This window comes from Nomascus leucogenys, chromosome 20, assembly GCF_006542625.1.
Source record: "Nomascus leucogenys isolate Asia chromosome 20, Asia_NLE_v1, whole genome shotgun sequence".
NCBI classification, from domain to species: domain Eukaryota; kingdom Metazoa; phylum Chordata; class Mammalia; order Primates; family Hylobatidae; genus Nomascus; species Nomascus leucogenys.
This window is the reverse complement of record NC_044400.1, coordinates 4,039,677-4,058,002: the sequence shown is the minus strand read 5'-3', so window position 1 is coordinate 4,058,002 and position 18,326 is coordinate 4,039,677. Positions and strand designations below refer to the sequence as shown.

Genomic DNA, 18,326 nt, shown 5'->3' with positions numbered 1-18,326 from the left:
CCTTGCTCATCTTCTATTTAGATTTGTATGTTCATTATCAAAAGTGTAGTGTTGAAGATGCCAACTGTTATTGTTGAACTGTCTATTTCTCCTGCAATTCTTTGAGTTTTTGCTTTATGTATTTTGGGGCTGTATTGTTAGGTGCACATATGTTGATAACTGTTATATCTTCTTATTGAATTGACCCGTTTTTCATTATATGATGCACTTTTCTTTCATAACAACTGTGTCTCAGTATCACTGTTTTTATAAAATACCTTAGCATTTACATTTAAAAATTTTTATTGCCTAACATTTAATACAAAATAAAATATACAACATGGTAAATGTTGAAGCTTAATAATAAAATAAATATCTATGAACCTATAATACCGTAATAATGAGAATATAAACATTTTATTATTCTGTGTTGCTCTCTTGTCCTATCTGCTTGACTCCTCCCAGAGGTAACTATTAATGTGAATTTTGGGTTTAATCATCTCTTGCTTTTTAAAAAATAGTTATGTAGTCTATTTATCTTTAACAGTATATTTAGTTTGGCCTGGTTATAAAATTTATACAAAGGGACTTACACTGTATGCATCCTCTGGCTTATATCACCCAGTATTATATTATTTGAGATTCATACATATGTTGGTATTGGTGTGTGTAGCTATAGTTTGCTCATGTTCATTGATTTGAAGCATTCTATTTAAATGTATTATGATTTATTTATCCATCCTACTAGTGATGGGTATTTGAGTTATTTCAAGTTTATTTGTTTGCCGTTAGGAATACTGATCCAATGAAGTTTTTTTCTTTTCTCTTTCTTTTTTTCTTTGTATCTTTTTATCTTTCTTTCTTTTTTTTTTTTTTTTCTGTGACAGGGTTTTGCTTTCTCATCCTGGCCAGAGTGCAGTGGCACAATCACAGCTCACTGCAGCCTCGATCTCCTGGGCTCAAGTGATTCTCCCACCTCAGCCTGCTGAGTAGCTGGGACTATACAGGTGGGCGCCACTACACCTGGCTTATTTTTAGTTTTTGTAGAGACAAGGCCTCCATATGTTGCCCAGGCTGGTCTCAAACTCCTAAGCTCAAGGCGATCCTCCTGCCATGGCCTCCCAAAGTGCTGGGATTACAGACATAAGCCACTGTGCCCAGCGTGATCCAATGAACTTCTTTGATTATGTATAAATTCTCTTGGTGCATATGTTCAAGAATTACTCTGAGGCTACACTACTACAACAGTAGCCACTAGCCATACATCATGACTTACATTTAAATTTTATTTGATTTAAGTGAAATTTTAAAAGTTAGTTATTCATCTCTTTTATTTGTGCTTAACAGCCCACATATGACAGTGGACATAGAGGACAACGCAGATATAGAACATTTCTTTTATCACAGTAAGTTCTTTGGATAACACTGCTCTAGCACAATACTTTCTAAAGTGTGTCCCATGAATCACAGTGGTGATCCGTAAGCTGTCACTGGTCTGCAACAAAATAAGTACAAATATTGAGACTTTTTAGGAAAGCTTATGGCAACTTCACGTTGCTGCAACATCCAAGTACATGATCACTTTTGCAGTCATTTTAGAAATTTAGTATTTTGGAATTTAGTAATTCATTTTCATTGTATTTTACATAAGTATTAATTAGCAAAAGATTAGAAAGAAAGAAAAACAAGAGTTTGCTCACAATGGATACTTTGAGAAACACTACCCTTGGGTATGTTTAGGTGGAATTGCAAGATCACAGTGTATGCTTATGTTCAACTTTATAGGATAAATTCACTATGTTTTCCAAAATTATCGTGTCAATATTATATTCCCACCATCAGAGTATGAGAGTTTCCATTGTTTTGCTGTTTCTCTGTCCCTGGCTTTTGTATCCCTCATTTTAGATTTAAATTTTGCCATGTGATGGATGTGAAATGGCATCTTATAATTTTAATTTACATTTCCCTAATTGCTAATGAGATAAATTTATATGTATATGATGCATTCATGATTCTACTTTAGATTCTTAGGGATTCTTTTTATGTTCTGATACTGATCTGCTTCTTAAGTGTGTTGCAAATATCTTCTCCAAATTTGTGATTTGTGTTGTCTTTGATAAATAGAAATAGTTAATTTTAACTTAGTAGAAATTGTCTTATTTTTTTTGTGTGTGTGCATGTGTTGTGTTTAAGAAAGTCTCCTAGCATTCTTTTTTGTCTGTTTAAGTTTTAAAGCTTTATCTTTCACATTTAGGTCTTTATACCCATCTGCACCTTGATTAAATTTCCATTCAGGGTTTGGGATAGGGATCTAATTATTTTTGCCTTCTTTGATTAACAATCCCTTCATTACTTATTGAATAGGTTTTTCTTTTTTTCTTTTTTTTTTTTTTTTTGAGACAGAGTCTCGCTCTGTCGTCCAGGCTGGAGTGCAGGAGTGCAGTGGTGCGATCTCTGCTCCCTGCAACCTCCGCCTCCCGGGTTCAAGAGATTCTCCTGCCTCAGCCTTCTGAGTAGCTGGGACTACATGCACGTGCCACCACGCTCGGCTAATTTTTTGTATTTTTAGTAGAGGTGGGGTTTCACTGTGTTATCCAGGATGGTCTCGATCTCCAGACCTCATGACCCCCCCGCCTCGGCCTCCCAAAGTGCTGGGATTACAGTCGTGTGCCACCGCACCTGGCTGTTTATTGAATAGGTTTTTCTTTACCATTGATTTTCAGTGTCTAGTTTGTCTTATAATTGTATTTCCATATGTGTATGGGTCAGCTTCTGAACTCACTATTGTGTTGCATTGGTGAAGTAGTTCTAAATCTTCCCTTAATTGCTGTAAGTTTAGATAAGTCTTGGTAGTTGATAATGTAAGACATGTCATATAGTTCTCTGTCAGAAATTTTATAATCAGTTTGGCATGTTCTATAAGAAATCTTGTGGGGATTTTGATTGGAATTGATCTAATAATTATAATTTAATTTTATGTCCAAGACCATGGAATACCTCTCCTTATATTTTACTCTACTTTAATGTCTCTCAAAGTTTTGAAATATTCCCTGTAACTTTCTTATGTGTACTCTTGGTACTTTAAAATTCATTTTCTACCTCTTGCTTATATAAAGAAATGCAGTTGTCTTTTGTACCTTTTTTTTATATATTTGTTTAGAAAGCTTACTAAACATTCTTTTTAAATCTGATAACGTATTTGTGGATTCTTGGGTATTTTTAAAAGAGATGATCGTTCTCAGCAAATAATAATGCTTTTGTTTGTTCTTTTCCAAAGCTTATGCCTTTTATTTCTTCTTTTGGCTTTTTGTGGGCTAGAATCTACAGTGCTGATAATGAGCATTTTCTTGTAATGTTGCCAGTCATAAAAAGAATGCATTCCAGGTGTTACCTTTAATTATTACTCTTTTTTTCTTGTGGATGCCTTTTATTATATTTAGAAAGTTCTAATTTTTGTATAAAAGTTTATATCACGCACAAATATTGAGACTTATTAAATGTGTTTATTGAGATGATGACTGTATAGTTTTTTCTTTTTTAATCTGTTAATGTAGTGAATTATATTTATATGATTTCCTAAACTTAACCAAAACAGACTTTGTCATGTTATCTTTTTTATACTTTCTGGATTAGTTTAAAAATGTTTAGTTTTGGCATTTTGCATTTCTGTTTAGGAAGTGAGATTGGGCTGTAATTGCCCTTTTTAAAAAATGAGTTGAGTTCATACCTTTTTTCTATTCTCTGGAAGTTTTAAGATTAGAATTGTGTTTCTTGAATGCATAGTGAAATTCATCTATAACCTATTAAGGTTGCTTTTTGTGTGTGTGAGAGCATTTTTAACTTTTGATATAATTTTTTTTTTAGTTGTCAAAAGATTGTTTAGAGTCTCAGTTTATTCTTTAGATAATACATTGTATTTTTCTGTGAATTCATCTAAGTCATCTGTGTTTTCACATTCATTGGCATGAAGTTCTTAATATTCTCTTATCTGTTTAATGTATGCATTATTTGTTGTTTCATTTTAAATATTTAATATTTTTATTTATGCTTCTCTTGTTCTTGAATAACCCTGTGATAAGATTAGCAATTTTATTAATCTTTTTGAAAAGGAACCAGTTTTTTATATCACTGATATTTTCTATTGTGTGCTATTTACTATTTCATTTATTTTTGTAACTGTCTTTTCTGCCTTCTACATTTTAATTTTGCTTTATTCATTATGTATTCTGCTGACTTTTAACTTTTAAATTTATATACTTTCTCATTAATTTTCAGCCTTTTATCTTTTCAAACTTTAAGTACTTACGGCCATTAATTATCCTTTAAGTACTGCTTTAGCTATATTTCACAGGCTTTGTTATGTAAGGTTTTTGTTATTTTTTTATAAGCGTCTTCTAATTTCTATTGTGATTTTTTTTTCAGTGACTCCTGAGTTTTTTAGAAGTGTTTTTGCCCCAAGCCTGTGAGGATATCTTTTTTTGTTATTGATTTCTATGTACATTTAATGGCATTGTGGTCATGGAATGTGGACTGTATGAAGACCTTGTTACTTAATTAGTAGAAAGATTATAATTCTTAGAAACCCATACTGCAATACTAGGATAAATTTTTTCCAATTTTAAATTCAATGTGCTAGAAAACCCCACAACAATATGCTTTAGGGTTTGTAATTTAACCAAATGAATTTGCAGTACTCTCATTACTTAGGTTTCTTCCCTTGAATCTGAGATCTTAAAGTTTAGCAGCTGCATGAAGAGAATGTCCACAAAATTCTTTTCCTAGTTAAAAAAAATAAAGTTAGATTCTAAAAACTTACTGAGTTGTTGTTGTTTTATTGCTGCTTTGTAATTTGTTTGCTTTTGTTTTCTGGGTCATGCAATAAGCACTAGTGTAAATCTGGTTCAAGTTTATTGATGTTAAAGAACAGATATTAAAATCTTCAATGTTTATTCCAGAAGACATTACATCAAGAAGACATTACAATCTTCATAGTTTATTCCAGAAGACATTACATCAAGAATGATGTTTTTTACCCTGTACATTTCAATACTTTAAACTTCACAATGAATACTGATTTTATAGTGCCATTTTTCAGAATTTCTCACCTCCCTACCCTTTACTTCATTTGGGGTCTGCATTGTTTTCTTTGTATTTCCCCTTGCCCTTACTTTCTTCTTATAATACGTATTACATTTCTGTGGCATTTAAACTTTCAATGAATACTTTCCCCTGGTACTATTACTTGGATACTCACAGAAACCCTACAAATTAAGTAATGTCCATCTTTTCCAGATAATGAATCCAGTACTGAAATGTTAAATTGATTGTTCAATATTCCTTAGCTGGTAAGTGGGAAGAGCCAGAATTCAAACCTATCTCATCGCTTTATACTTAATTTTTTTTTCTGTTGGTTTTTTTCAGTATTTGGGATTTTATTAAGAAGGAAGTTTAGACCATGGGTGGCTTAACATGCCCTAATAGGTGAATTTTTTTTTGGCTTTCCAGATTGCTTTTATTTATTTGCATTGCAAATGCTTTCTTTAAAAAAGAGGTTTTCTGAGGCTCTTAGTTGTTTACTACTTAATATTCTCCACTGTCATTTCTCTTTAATGACTTCATTAAAAATAATTGAGCAAAGTGTTATAAAGTTTGATTCTATCTCCTAACATATTTTTCCATTATCGCTAACTACTATGTAGGACAGAAAAAGTGCTTGAAGTTTCCTCAAATAGATTTTATTATTTAATTCTGTCTGACTTTAAAAGATTTGCTTAAAAAATGTCTGTTAAGCAAAAAGCATGCTTGAATTACTAATTTAAACACTTCCTGCCAGAATGCATTTTTTTTGCGTATTAAACATGGCATTCCAGAAGAACATAGTGGCCTTATATGAGATTGGTCAGAACTTCTTTTGGCCATCTGAGCTTGTAAATTATCATTGGAACACAATGAAAGTGTTTTATGAAGTGTATTTGATGGATAAGTGAGTAAATCAATGAAAAGCTTGCATATAGTTTTTTTACAATAACTACTTACTTGCGTGTGTACCTTTGTGATGTTGCTGATATTTTAGAGGCAACAACAGAACAAAGACTTCTAGATGAAGAACACTGGCAAGTACTTTGTATAAATTGTTTATTGTGATATTATTTGCTTGTATAAAAAGTCATGTATCTATTTCTGTAGTTTGCATGTAGTCTAACATCATTTATAAATATTTAACTGAAGAGTTGGCAAGGCCTTTTTTAATATGAAAATATTTTCAAATGTGTGAAAGCCGCTTCTGACAATTAAAAAAAAAGTTTTCTACTTAGTTTCTACATATACAATAAATATACACACTTGGTAATTTAGTACTGGTAACCCGTAAAGAACTTTCCTGTCCTATTGCAGTTACCGTTACTGTTAAGTTTGTACACAGTAAAACAATTTTACCTTAATGCCTTAGTTTAGCGGAAATTTACTGTTAAGTTAGCTATGTAAATATAGTAGCATAATTAAAATGTTATTTAATAAACTGAATGTAAATACATTTAAAAATTACTTTTCAATTAAGAAATGTCAAAGGAGGCCGGGCACGGTGACTCATGCCTGTAATCCCAGCACTTTGGGAGGCCGAGGCGGGCGGATCACGAGGTCAGGAGATCTAGACCATCCTGGCTAACACGGTGAAACCCCGTCTCTACTAAAATTACAAAAAATTAGGCGGGCGTGGTGGCGGGCGCCTGTAGTCCCAGCTACTTGGGAGGCTGAGGCAGGAGAATGGTGTGAACCCAGGAGGTGGAGCTTGCAGGGAGCCGAGATTGCGCCACTGCACTCCAGCCTGGGTGACAGAGCGAGACTCCGTCTCAAAAAAAAAAAAAAAAAAAAAAAGAAATGTCAAAGGAGATTCTTCTAATTCCTTTAAGGATTTCTCTAGCACAGGATCAGGGAGGATCTTGGTTATTGATGACTGGTGAGATTCTTTTGGGTGTTTGGAAGCTTCAAATGCGTGGAGCCGTGCCTTAAAAATATCTCACTGGAGGCAGGCACGGTGGCTTATGCCTGTAATCCCCGCATTTTAGGAGGCCGAAGCAGGTGGATGGCTTGAGTATACTTCGCGAGCACCGTCGGCAACATAGTGAAACCCTGTCTCTACAAAAAGTGCAAAAAAAAGCCAGGCATGGTGGTGCAGGCCTATAGTCCCAGATATTTGGGAGGCCATGGTGGGAGGATTGCTTGAGCCTGTGAGGTCAAGGCTGCAATGAGCTTTGAACACACCCATTGCACTCCAGCCTGGATGACAGAGTGAGACCCTGTCTCAAAGAAAAAAAAAAAAAGAAAAGAAAAGTCTCACTGGAGAGGCATACTTTATATATCTTTTAATTATATGTTTTGTAAAAAAAAAAACAAACGAATTTGATCATTCATTCTTGTGACACTTGATAAATTTTCACCATGTTTCCTTACCACAGTAGTGAAGGTTAATTGTATTTGTCTGCTTTCACGTTGTATACACTGTAAACTGATTATTTCAGGACCTAACTGAGGCATGGACTTCTCTCACATATTCCAAAATATAGTGACATTTTTAAACTTAAAAGATATTTACTTGTTCTTAGTATTCTTAAGAATGCCCAGAATTTTGTTACACAATTAAACAGAAGACTTCACAGGCAAAATGGAAAAAGCAATTACTTTCAAGTTTCCTTTTTTTTAATAGTGATTGATAGGGTATGATTATTTTGTTCTATAAATATATTTTTGCCATTTCTCCCTAAATGCCTTTACTTTAGTCAAATCATGTCTACGATTTTTACCATTCTTCACACAGATATTTCTGCTGTTTATCAACAGAATTAGAGATATTTCTGCTGTTTATCTCATTGCCTGACCATTTCACTATCTGTTCATTGGCTAACCAAAGAGCCTTTATATGTTTCCAGTAAGATTGTTAAAAAGTTAGATAGGACTAATTCTGGTGCTGATGCTATTTATCCCTTGTTTTATTCTTCATATTCTTTCTCATACATTTTCTTCTCCATTGTAAAAAGTTTTCCCAATCCCAGAATGACTCATTTTTTGAAATAGTTTTTGCGGTTTAATTTTGTCAAGGTATTTAAAAATCAAATACTAATAATTATTACTGATTTTTTATTTTTCTGAGTTTATAATCAAAGAGGATTTTATTTTGATTGTTACTCCTTTACAAAGTGTTCTTTCCCTTTATCATAACCCTGCTTTCCTGTTCGTGATGTTAAGTCTCACTGATAGATAAGATTATCGTAATTATAAATAATTGGTAATATCATTCAAATGATCAGTCGCTCAATGGTCATTTCTTTTTTTCTTTTAGTGTTTCTCTTTTTAAGTCCACTTCATGCTTACTTTAGCAAATCTAGGAAGTATTTAAAATTAGAAGAGTTTGGCACATTTCTTTGTCTTTCCTCTACCCTTCCGCCAACTCTTCCCCCCTACATAATTGACATCATATTGTGCATCTAGTTTTTCTTACTCATTGAAAAGGGGAAATCTACCATATCATAAATATATTTTCATATTATTAAAAATTGTCAAATGTAATATTGCTTTATATGTGTACATCATAATTAGCCATTCCCTTAATGTTGGGCCATAGGTTGTTTACAGTATTTCATTATTATATTACAGCAGTGAGTGTGTGTGTGTGTGTGTCTGTGTGTCTGTGTGTGTGTGTCTGTGTGTCTGTGTGTGTGTGTCTGTGTGTGTAATACTTTGTCAACATCTCTATTTCCAAAGACTAGAATTCTTGAAAATGAAATTCTTGAATCAGTCTATGAAAACTTTTAAAGCTATTGATTCATATCATAAACATAATTTTTAAGAAAAGTGAAGTTGATTTATATATCCTAGCTGGCAGTATATCGAATGTCTAGACTGTATCATTGAAAGCTTTAGATTTTCTCCTCTTTAAAATCTTTAATTTTAATTTTTTCAGGTCCTCAGGATTTTAAATATTTCCCATGGGTTTTTTTTTCCATTTTTATTTCCTTTTGTTTGAGTAAAATATATATTCATGTACTTTTTTTTACATTTATAGAGGGCTTAATTTTTTATTCATAAATATGTAAGGATGTATTTTATAGTATGCATAGTAACATTGCATTGTCATAATGTCTGAAAATATTTTCCCATTTTGTTTACATATTAGATTGAAAGCAGAATTATTATAGAATTGCTCAACTAATTCTCTTTCTGTTGCCATCTTAATCTTAAGATGAATAGATGTAACAATATGGATATACATACATGTATGTATATACATGTATCATTTTAGCTTTTTTTTTCTGTCAGAGGAAAACTGCAACATACTAAAGTTTGACAGTAATCCCTAGAATCTTAATTTGTAAAAAGTAAAAAACTGCAAGGTTTCTACTTTCAAAACAGTTATGGTCTTTATTCAAAATGTAAATTAATAAATGTATAAAGTTTGTAATAGTATAATATACAATATTATAATAGTATAAATGAAGTTGCTTAACATGCTTTTATAATGTATGTAATTTTATGTATTATATTTGACAACTTAAGCATGATAAGCACTTAACTGTTTATATTCTACAAGCTCAGTGTAATGTAAAAAATTTGCTAAAGTCATTTTGTTTTAACTTCAAGTAAACAATGTTTTCTGAATTTTTTTTGGCATATGTGTGATTACTGTTACAGGTGATTAAATATCTTGTTTGAACTTTGGTTTAGGAAGTTTTAATAATTAATAGTATTTGAATCATAAAATCACTCCTGAGTTTCATTAACCATGGTGGTATGATTCTTTGGATGTTATTTCTCTTTTCTTTGCCAACATACTCTTATATGGATTTCTCAGATTTTACTGCTGTATTTACAACTCTAAAAGTAAGAAAAATCACACTCTTTTTCTAGAAAGTTTCTTAAATGTATATAGTGGTATTAACCAAATATAAATGCAGTTACTTATATTTCTTACATAGCTGTAACCACCATCCTCATTAACACAATAAAGTACAACCAAGATGAAAAATAATTACAAATTATCTTGGAGAATGCCAAAATTTTTCAGTACATATTTGCAGATTCCTTGAGATCTATGACCCAGTTTGTTAAACAGTTCACTTAACCACTTTATGTTTTAGTATTCAAATAAAAACATTGCTAATAATGATATCTCCTCTTGAGTACTAATTAATAAAGAAAAACTACAAATGTTTTTCAATAAAGTTGAGGTACGTGTTACTTTTATAATTTCCTTTAGGAGTTGTGGGTGGGTTGAGTACCAATGCAGCTTCATCACAATTTAAGTTATTAGTTTTGAATTTGTCTTGCCTGAGATTTCAGGATCGTAACTCATTTATTGTCTTCATTTTAGTATAAATTTTGCTTTTGAAAAACATCCAAATTTTGATTGATGCGAGAAATTGAAATAAAATAAATGGCAGGGATAGAAGTTGGGGATCATTAGGGTTCTTTCCAGATTGTATTACTCTAATGCAGGGGTCAGCACACTTTTTTCTGTAAAGGGCCAGATAGTAAATATTTTGGCCTTAGAAACCTGGCTCAACTCTGCTTTTTTTAGTGCAAAATCAGCCATTGAGAATACATAAATGAATGAGCATTGCTATTTTCCAAGAAAACTTTTTTTTTTAAATACAAAAACATGCAGCAGGTCTTCGTTTGCTGACTCCTGTGCTATGCATATTTTGGATGACACTGCCTATGTGAACAAGGGCTCATTTATTTATTTTTTTAAGTGGAGATCTTAATGGCCTCTCTATTGGTGGCCTTTCCCACCACTGTACAATTTACACGTCCTGAAAAGCCTGTTAATATACCTGTTGTAATATTGCTCCTTTCTTATTTTCCAATATCTAAGCTCTTTGACCTATGGACTCTACCCAACCTGTTCCTGAGCCAAGGTATTTAATAATCCAATTCTTGGATGGGGATTAATCTGTCTTTTTAGTCCAGTAATCAGGTGCCTATATTGAGTCCATAAGTGCCAACAAGCTGTAGTTTTCTCCTACCATTGCCACCCTGTTTGCTCAGATTGAAGATTGATAATATGTCTAATACTATACTAGCAAACATTTTTTTCTTGGGTTCTGGTGGGACTATAGCTTCTTACACCCAAGCAGGGAGTCTTTATGCTCTTGCTCTTTCATATATAGGGTGAATCTCAAGGAAACATACTATTTCCACCAGCTGTCTTTTTTTTCTTTTTCTTTTTCTTTTTTTGAGACAGAGTCTCGTTCTGTCGCCCAGGCTGGAGTGCAGTGGCGCGATCTCGGCTCACTGCAAGCTCCGCCTCCCAGGTTCATGCCATTCTCCCACCTCAGCCTCCCTAGTAGCTGAGACCACAGGTGCCTGCCACCACGCCCGGCTAATTTTTTTGTATTTTTAGTAGAGAACGAAGTTTCTCCGTGTTAGCCAGGATGGTCTCGATCTCCTGACCTCGTGATCCCCCCGCCTCGGCCTCCCAAAGTGCTGGGACCACAAGCGTGAGCCACCGCGCCCGGCCCCCACCAGCTGCCTTGAAGTACCGCCACTACACAAAGATTCTTTCCATAGTGTGCCTTCTACCAGATGAGATTATCTGGAAACTGGTAGTAGCCTGGATCAAAGCTATATTCTTCATAACCCCTTGGATACTCTAATTTGGCTGCTAGATACCTTTCTTTGAGGCAAACCGATTCTCCCAGCCCCAACCCTGCCTATTCCCAGCTATTAATTATTTTGCCTAGGGCCCATCAATCCTTACACCTGAAATCAATCTTCTCTTACTCAAGTGACAAACAAATTAAAGGAGCAATAACTTTAAGATAACTTCCTGAAAAATAATTGGAGGCTTTATATTGGCTCATTTTCTTCCCCTTCGTTGTTTCTTACTTTTTTCTTCCTTACCTTTCTTCTTTCCTTCTTTTATTTCTTTAGTAATTGATGTATGAAAAACAGAATAATTACAATCTTGACCGTTCTTTCTTATATGTAGCCCACTACTTTTATATTAATGTATTTCTGATAGCATACCTGAGAGCTGAAATTATGTATTACAGTCACTTCCTAAAATTATGGTTCCTGCTTGTGTCCTACTTCTTTCAGGCCCCATATACCAGTAGTCAGGGGAGATTCTTCCCTGCTTTGGAGTCTGATAGAGAGGGAGTTGCACAGCCAGCATCCGGAGATAATAAATTTAGAATTACCACTTTCTAAAAGGAAGATTAGGGGTTTGAGAGCTGCTGACTTTATCCACAGTCTTAAATATGTAAGCCCAACCTGCTTGGATAGTACTCAAGGAAAGAGGGAAAGGCAAACCATTTCTGGTTTTCTCTGGACCATGCATCAAGAGGGACCTAGCAGATCTTTTTTCAGTTTTTGTGATGAGCCTCTCCTGTCTTCAAATAGCCTGGTATTTTCCAGTGTTGTTAAGGTAGGAGGGGGAGGAATATTTTGTGAGAACAGCTTTAAGATTGGAGGAGGCTGGACCAGTAGACCTGTGTGAACCATAGGTTCAGTTAGGAGAGCAAACCCATGAGTTTGTGAGATGCTTCTGTGTTCTCCTAGCTTGTGAGCATGCTCTGTCATGTGGTGGAAACCAGACTATTTCGTTTAACAGTAACAGCTCAGAGGCAGTATTATGAGCATTTGAAATCATCATTCAACAAAATGTGTCAAAAAAATCAAACTCAGAAAAGGAAATTAATATAGGATATCATAGTTCAATGGAAGATCATATGAGTTGCTTCAAAGTTGAATGTGTTGAAGTTAATGACTGCCTATCAGGTAAACCATAGGTGACATGGAAAGTAGGGAGTAGGAACATCATAAAATAAATTGCTGAAGTTTGATATTCTGTGAATTACAGACTTTTCAGTAGAAAACACTAAACTCTGAAACTTATGTGAACTTTCTTAAAGGTAGGAAGATTATTTATGTTCATTGCCTGGAATATATACAAAACAAAGCTAAAAAGATGAACTTAGCATTTAATTGATGTGTAGTTAATAAGACATATCTGTAATTTGTATGTTCCAAAATTAAGCTTATGCTATTGTTAAAGTTTCGGGTGGAGGAGGAGACAAGGGACATTTCTAGCATTATTTTCACTGGGTAGATTTATAAGCATTAATTTTAAATGCCATTGTTGGGCCAGGCACGGTGGCTTCCACCTGTAATCCCAGCACTTAAGGAGGCAAAGGCAGGAGGATCAAGACAATCCTGGGCAATATTATAGTGAGACTTCATGTCTCCAAAATTTTTTTTAAAAAAATGAGCTGAGCATGGTGTCGTGCGCCTGTCATCGCAGCTACTTGGGAGGCTGAGGTGGGGGGATCCCTTGAGCCCAGGAGGCAGAGGTTCTAGTGAGCTGAGATCACACCACTACACTCCAAATCCAGCCTGGGTGACAAAGCAAGGCCCTGTCTCAGTCAGTCAATCAATCAATCAATAATAAATGTATACCATTGTTTTACTAGGTAAATATTTTTTATCTCCTGATGAAGCCTCATTTTTTCTTACTTCCTCACTATAGTATTTAGTGTTTTCTTCAGCAATACTAAACTGTATTTAGATCTCCCACATATACCATTTTTTTTTCTTTTCTTTTTTTTTTTTTTTTTTTTGTTGAGACAGAGTCTCTCTGTGTCACCCAGGCTGGAGTGCAATGGCATAATCTCAGCTCACTGCAACCTCTACCTCCCAGTTTTTCCTGTCTCAGCCTCCCGAATAGCTGGGATTATAGGCGCATGCCACCATGCCTGGCTAATTTTTTGTATTTTAACAGAGATGGGTTTTCACCGTGTTGCCTAGCCTGGTCTTGAACTCCTGAGCTCAGGCAATCCACCTGCCTCGGCCTCCCAAAGTGCTGGGATTACAAGCAAGAGCCACTGTGCCCAGCTACCATGTTTTTTTCACCTCAACACCTTTGCTCAAGCTCTTTCTTCAATGCAGAATGTACTTCATTTACCTGCGTTTGTCTCATTCTAACTTAAGATTTGGCCTAGACATCCTGTCAGAAAGACTTCTTTTCTCATTCTTCAATGCACCCATCCAATTTTGTACTCTCTGTCATTGTATTAGAATTTTGAGAGAACACCTGGAAAGCAAAAGTGATGTTCCCAGTACCTACCACAGAGCATGGCACATAGAGGTATTCAGTAAGTATTTGTTGAACTGAGTGTAGATTTAAGGTTAGCTATGTCTATTCTGGTTAATGCTAAGAAACACTAATTGATGTTGATAAAAGTTTTGGTTATGTAGGTAATAGCTGTGCAAAACAGAATGCAAAAGTACAGTCTCTGAATGTTCATCAATTCAGCAGTTCTATTAAGCACCCACTCTGAACCACACACTATATTAGACATTGAAATGTCTATGATCTTTAAATGTATCTACATCAAAGAACCATTTTGAACTCCAATTAACAGCCACTCAGCAATTGTTAGTGACAATAATAATTATTTTTGTCATAATTGATTTTCTTTACAAACTGTCATTAGACATAGAGCGAGCTAAACAAAACTTTAAGATTTTAATAAACATTTTATTTGCCAAGACATAAAATTTTCTTAAGTTCTGATACCTCTAAGGCTCAACAGGTAAATCTGTATTTTATAGATTCATTCTAGATGAATTATTTAAATAAAATAGTCTAGGACCTCACTCTACTTGCTTACAGAATAAAAACAATACATTTAGATCCATTTTTATTAAACTGCTACCTAGAATTAAAACAAGTAGGAATAAGATGTTGTTCAGAGTTACAAGAAAATTTTCTTCGATTCATTTCCCTTGTCTTACATTATGCCCAGCCTCCTATTCTCTCCCTACCCTCCCTATCCCCTAAGCTGGCTTCTAACATCTCATAGTAACTGAATGGTCATTCTTACCTCAACTCTTACCAGTGCTATAAGAAAGTATATTGCCCTGTGTGGGCAAAAGTTTTAACAAACTCTTTTCCTTCAGCATGAGAATTTGACTTTCTTTTAACTCTAGCTCTGTTTCCTTGGTAATCTGATAAGGGTAGTATGTCAACTATGTTAATAGACAACACTGCTTATGGTAGAAATAACCCCTAATTGGTAAACTTCATCTGAACTGGTAGCACTACAAATACCTGGCAGGAAGCCATATCTTTGGGCCTCTCTGTATGTGGTGACTTATAAGGGGACATGTCCCTTGATTCTGGCAGCTGTGGCCATTGAGTTGTTACAACAAACATTGGCTCTGGTGGGGCATGAAGCCTCTAGGTCAGTGCAGCTCCCTCACCTGCTTGATGTAAATCTCAAGTTGTACCTAAGCTGTGATCTAAGAGGCCAGGAAAAAAAGCTCCTAGATAGCTATGTGAACCACTGCATGGAACCTGCAGAGACTACTGCAGAAGAGGAATACCTGATACTGCCTTGCTCACATGCATTGGTTCTTGTCCTGTAACATTCTGGGTGGACAGGTGCTCAGGATGGCCTATGGTTGTCCCGTGAATTTGCACATTCAGTTGAACCTAAGGAGACCTCTTAGTGGGCATTGAAAATCTGACTACCTTTTGTTTCTTGGATCTTACTGAGAGAGAGAATGTAATGAAAGAATGGAAGCAAAGATTTTTGATTGGTTATTTCACAGTGATGCTGTCTCTGTGTCATAGTACCCATATCTTCTGAATCTAAGAGCTCTTGTCACACAAGATTGTTGAAGGAATACTTCCAGCAGGTAACTTTGTGGCAAAAAGTCTGGTGTGGCTGTACACTACAGTATTTGTGCATTCATCAAATATTCTCCTGATCATGTATTGATAGGTTCCTTTTTTCTGTTTCTATGTTTTAGAGACTATCTTAAGAAGTCAGAAGGTGACTGGTGATAATTGTAACTAATTAGCACTTAGTGGATACATTATTTCACTCTTCACTATATTATTGTTCTCTGTATCATCTTGATAAGATTCTTCTTCTAATTTTACTAATAATTTGATTCTTTTGTTTAAGATTTGACCTTTAAGGTCATTTATAAGGAAGCTATTCAGTCTTTGATTATAATTTTAAGTAATGCATTATAACCAATAGGTGAGAGAAAATATCACAGTTTTTTAATAATTGAAAAACACTTAGACTAAAGCCAGTTTTTCTAGTAGTACAGGATTCACTCATTTAAATTTTTGTCTGTGTTACAGAAACAATGTGTCTTCTCTTTTGGAAAATTAAAATGTATGGATACATGGGAAAAAAATTCAGAATATTTAATTCCCTTACTCAGAGTTACCCAGTGTTAGCAAGCATGTTTTGCATTCCAAACCTTTTGTTACTCTGTGTGTATAAACGGAGAGAAAGGTGAGGGGGAGCAAGTAAGACAGAGGAGAGATGTGTTTATTTCTATTATTTTTGTAATAGGATCAAAATGTGCATACTGTTATGAATCTTTTTTCATAAATCCATCTTGAATTTATTTTTATGTCAATACATATTCATCAACATTGTTTTAAAATACAGAATAGAAACTAAATGGAAGTGTCATAATTTATTTGATCAATTTACTATTGTTGGCATTCATAGTTTTTTTTTAATGATAGGAATCTCTCTTTAACAGCTTACAATAAATGATCATCCAGTTAGTGCTTTTTTCTAGATTTAACATTTATATTAAATATCATCTTATAGTATGTTACTGTGTTTAGAAGCTATGTCACAATGCTGGGTAATAAGGAGTTTGTGGGGAACTAGAGCAGGCCGTTTTTGTCTATACAAACCGCTGCTAAACCAGTTTTCCGTGACCTTTTTAATGTCTTAATTAATTAATTAATAAAAATACTGAGTAAAAGCAAAGGACAAAAGTGGACGACTGTCCCTGAAGACCTCTCTTTACATTGGCATAGCACTGTACTTTGAGAAGCAAGATTGTTAAGCCATTGGTGATCCTTTTTTAATTTTTTAAATTGATACACAATATTTGTACCTTTTTATGGGTTACAGGTAGTATTTTTTTTACATACACAGACAGTGTAATGATTAAGTCAGGGTATTCAGTTTAGCCATCATCTTGAGTAGTTATCATGTCAATGTGTGGGGAACATTTCAAGTCCTCTCTTCAAGCTGTTTTGAAATATGCAATCATTATTGTTAACTGTAGTCACCCTGGTCTGCTGTGGAACATTGGAATGTATTCCTTCTATCCAGCTGTATGTTAAGGCCCATTTACCAGCCTGTCTTTATCCTCTCCATTCCCCCACCACAAACAGCCTACTTAGCCTCTGGTTACTATCATTCTACTCTCTACATCCATGAGGTCAACTTTTTTAGCTCCCACATGTGACTGAGAGCATGTCATGTTTCTCTTTCTGTTCCTGGCTTACTTCACTTAACATAATAACCTCCAGGTCTATCCATGTTGCTGCAAATGACAGGATTTCATTCTTTTTTTATGCCAAGTAGTATTTTACCATTGGTGCTATGTGATAGTACACATTTAGTGATTTGATATTGGTAGGATGTTTGCTACTAGTAGGGCAGAGAGCTAATCCCTACTATTTTTTCCAAAAATATTACAACAATTGTTAAAACATAAATCATTAAGAGAGCCACTATAAAAATATGTCTAAAAAATTCTCGGGCAAAATGACCATTTTGTTTTTATCATGGTGGTACCAAGATTACTTAATAGAGGAATTGGTAGGATAGAGGATATGAAAGTCTGAGGGCCATATCTCCAGTTTATATTTCACTGTTTTGTCCAAAGGTATATGTTGGAAATCCTTGGTTCATTGCTTTGTTAAACTTCATGCCATTCTGATACTACCTGGCACATTTTAGGTTTTTAGAATTATAGAAAACCCTGACAACTTCTCTAGTGTGAAAGTTGAAAATGCAGAAATAACATTAAACAGGATCTTAATACTATTTTATTTACATAACAGTCTATTTAAAATGGAAGTGTAAAAATTAACTATAATAATACCATAAATTAAGAATTATACCAAGTTTTTTTTTTTTTTTTTTTTTGAGATGGAGTCTTGCTCTTGTCACCCAGGCTGGAGTGTAGTGGCACAGTCTCAGCTCACTGCAGCCTCTGCTTCCTGGGTTCAAGCAATCCTCCTGCCTCAGCCTCCCGAGTAGCTGGGATGACAGGCGCCCACCACCATGCCCAGCTAATTTTTGTATTTTTAGTAGAGACAGCATTTCACCATGTTGGCCAGGCTGGTTTCGAACTCCTGGCCTCAGGTGATCCACCTGCCTTGCCCTCCCAAAGTGCTGGGATTACAGGTGTGAGCCACCACACCTGGCCAAATTATACCAAGATTTAACAAAATAACAGACATATATTAAAATATTGAGAATCATTTTGTTCAAAGTCAAAAATCACTAATACGGGCC

General features: G+C 34.6%; 1 protein-coding gene across 4 annotated transcripts in view; it reads left to right on the top strand.

Moving 5' to 3' along the window:
• MBD5 (methyl-CpG binding domain protein 5) overlaps positions 1–18,326 on the top strand; it is a 466,846-nt gene that overhangs the window by 32,247 nt on the left and 416,273 nt on the right. Inside the window, exons 1-2 of one of the 4 annotated variants that reach the window (XM_030801006.1) lie at positions 945–986; positions 1,327–1,385. The exons of 1 other annotated variant lie outside the window; for it this stretch is intronic. The gene's annotated coding sequence lies outside the window, so the exon portion shown is untranslated. Of the gene's footprint in view, positions 1–944; positions 987–1,225; positions 1,386–18,326 lie in introns of those variants that run through there. 2 more of the 4 variants (XM_012502548.2, XM_030801007.1) reach the window with 2 other exon arrangements.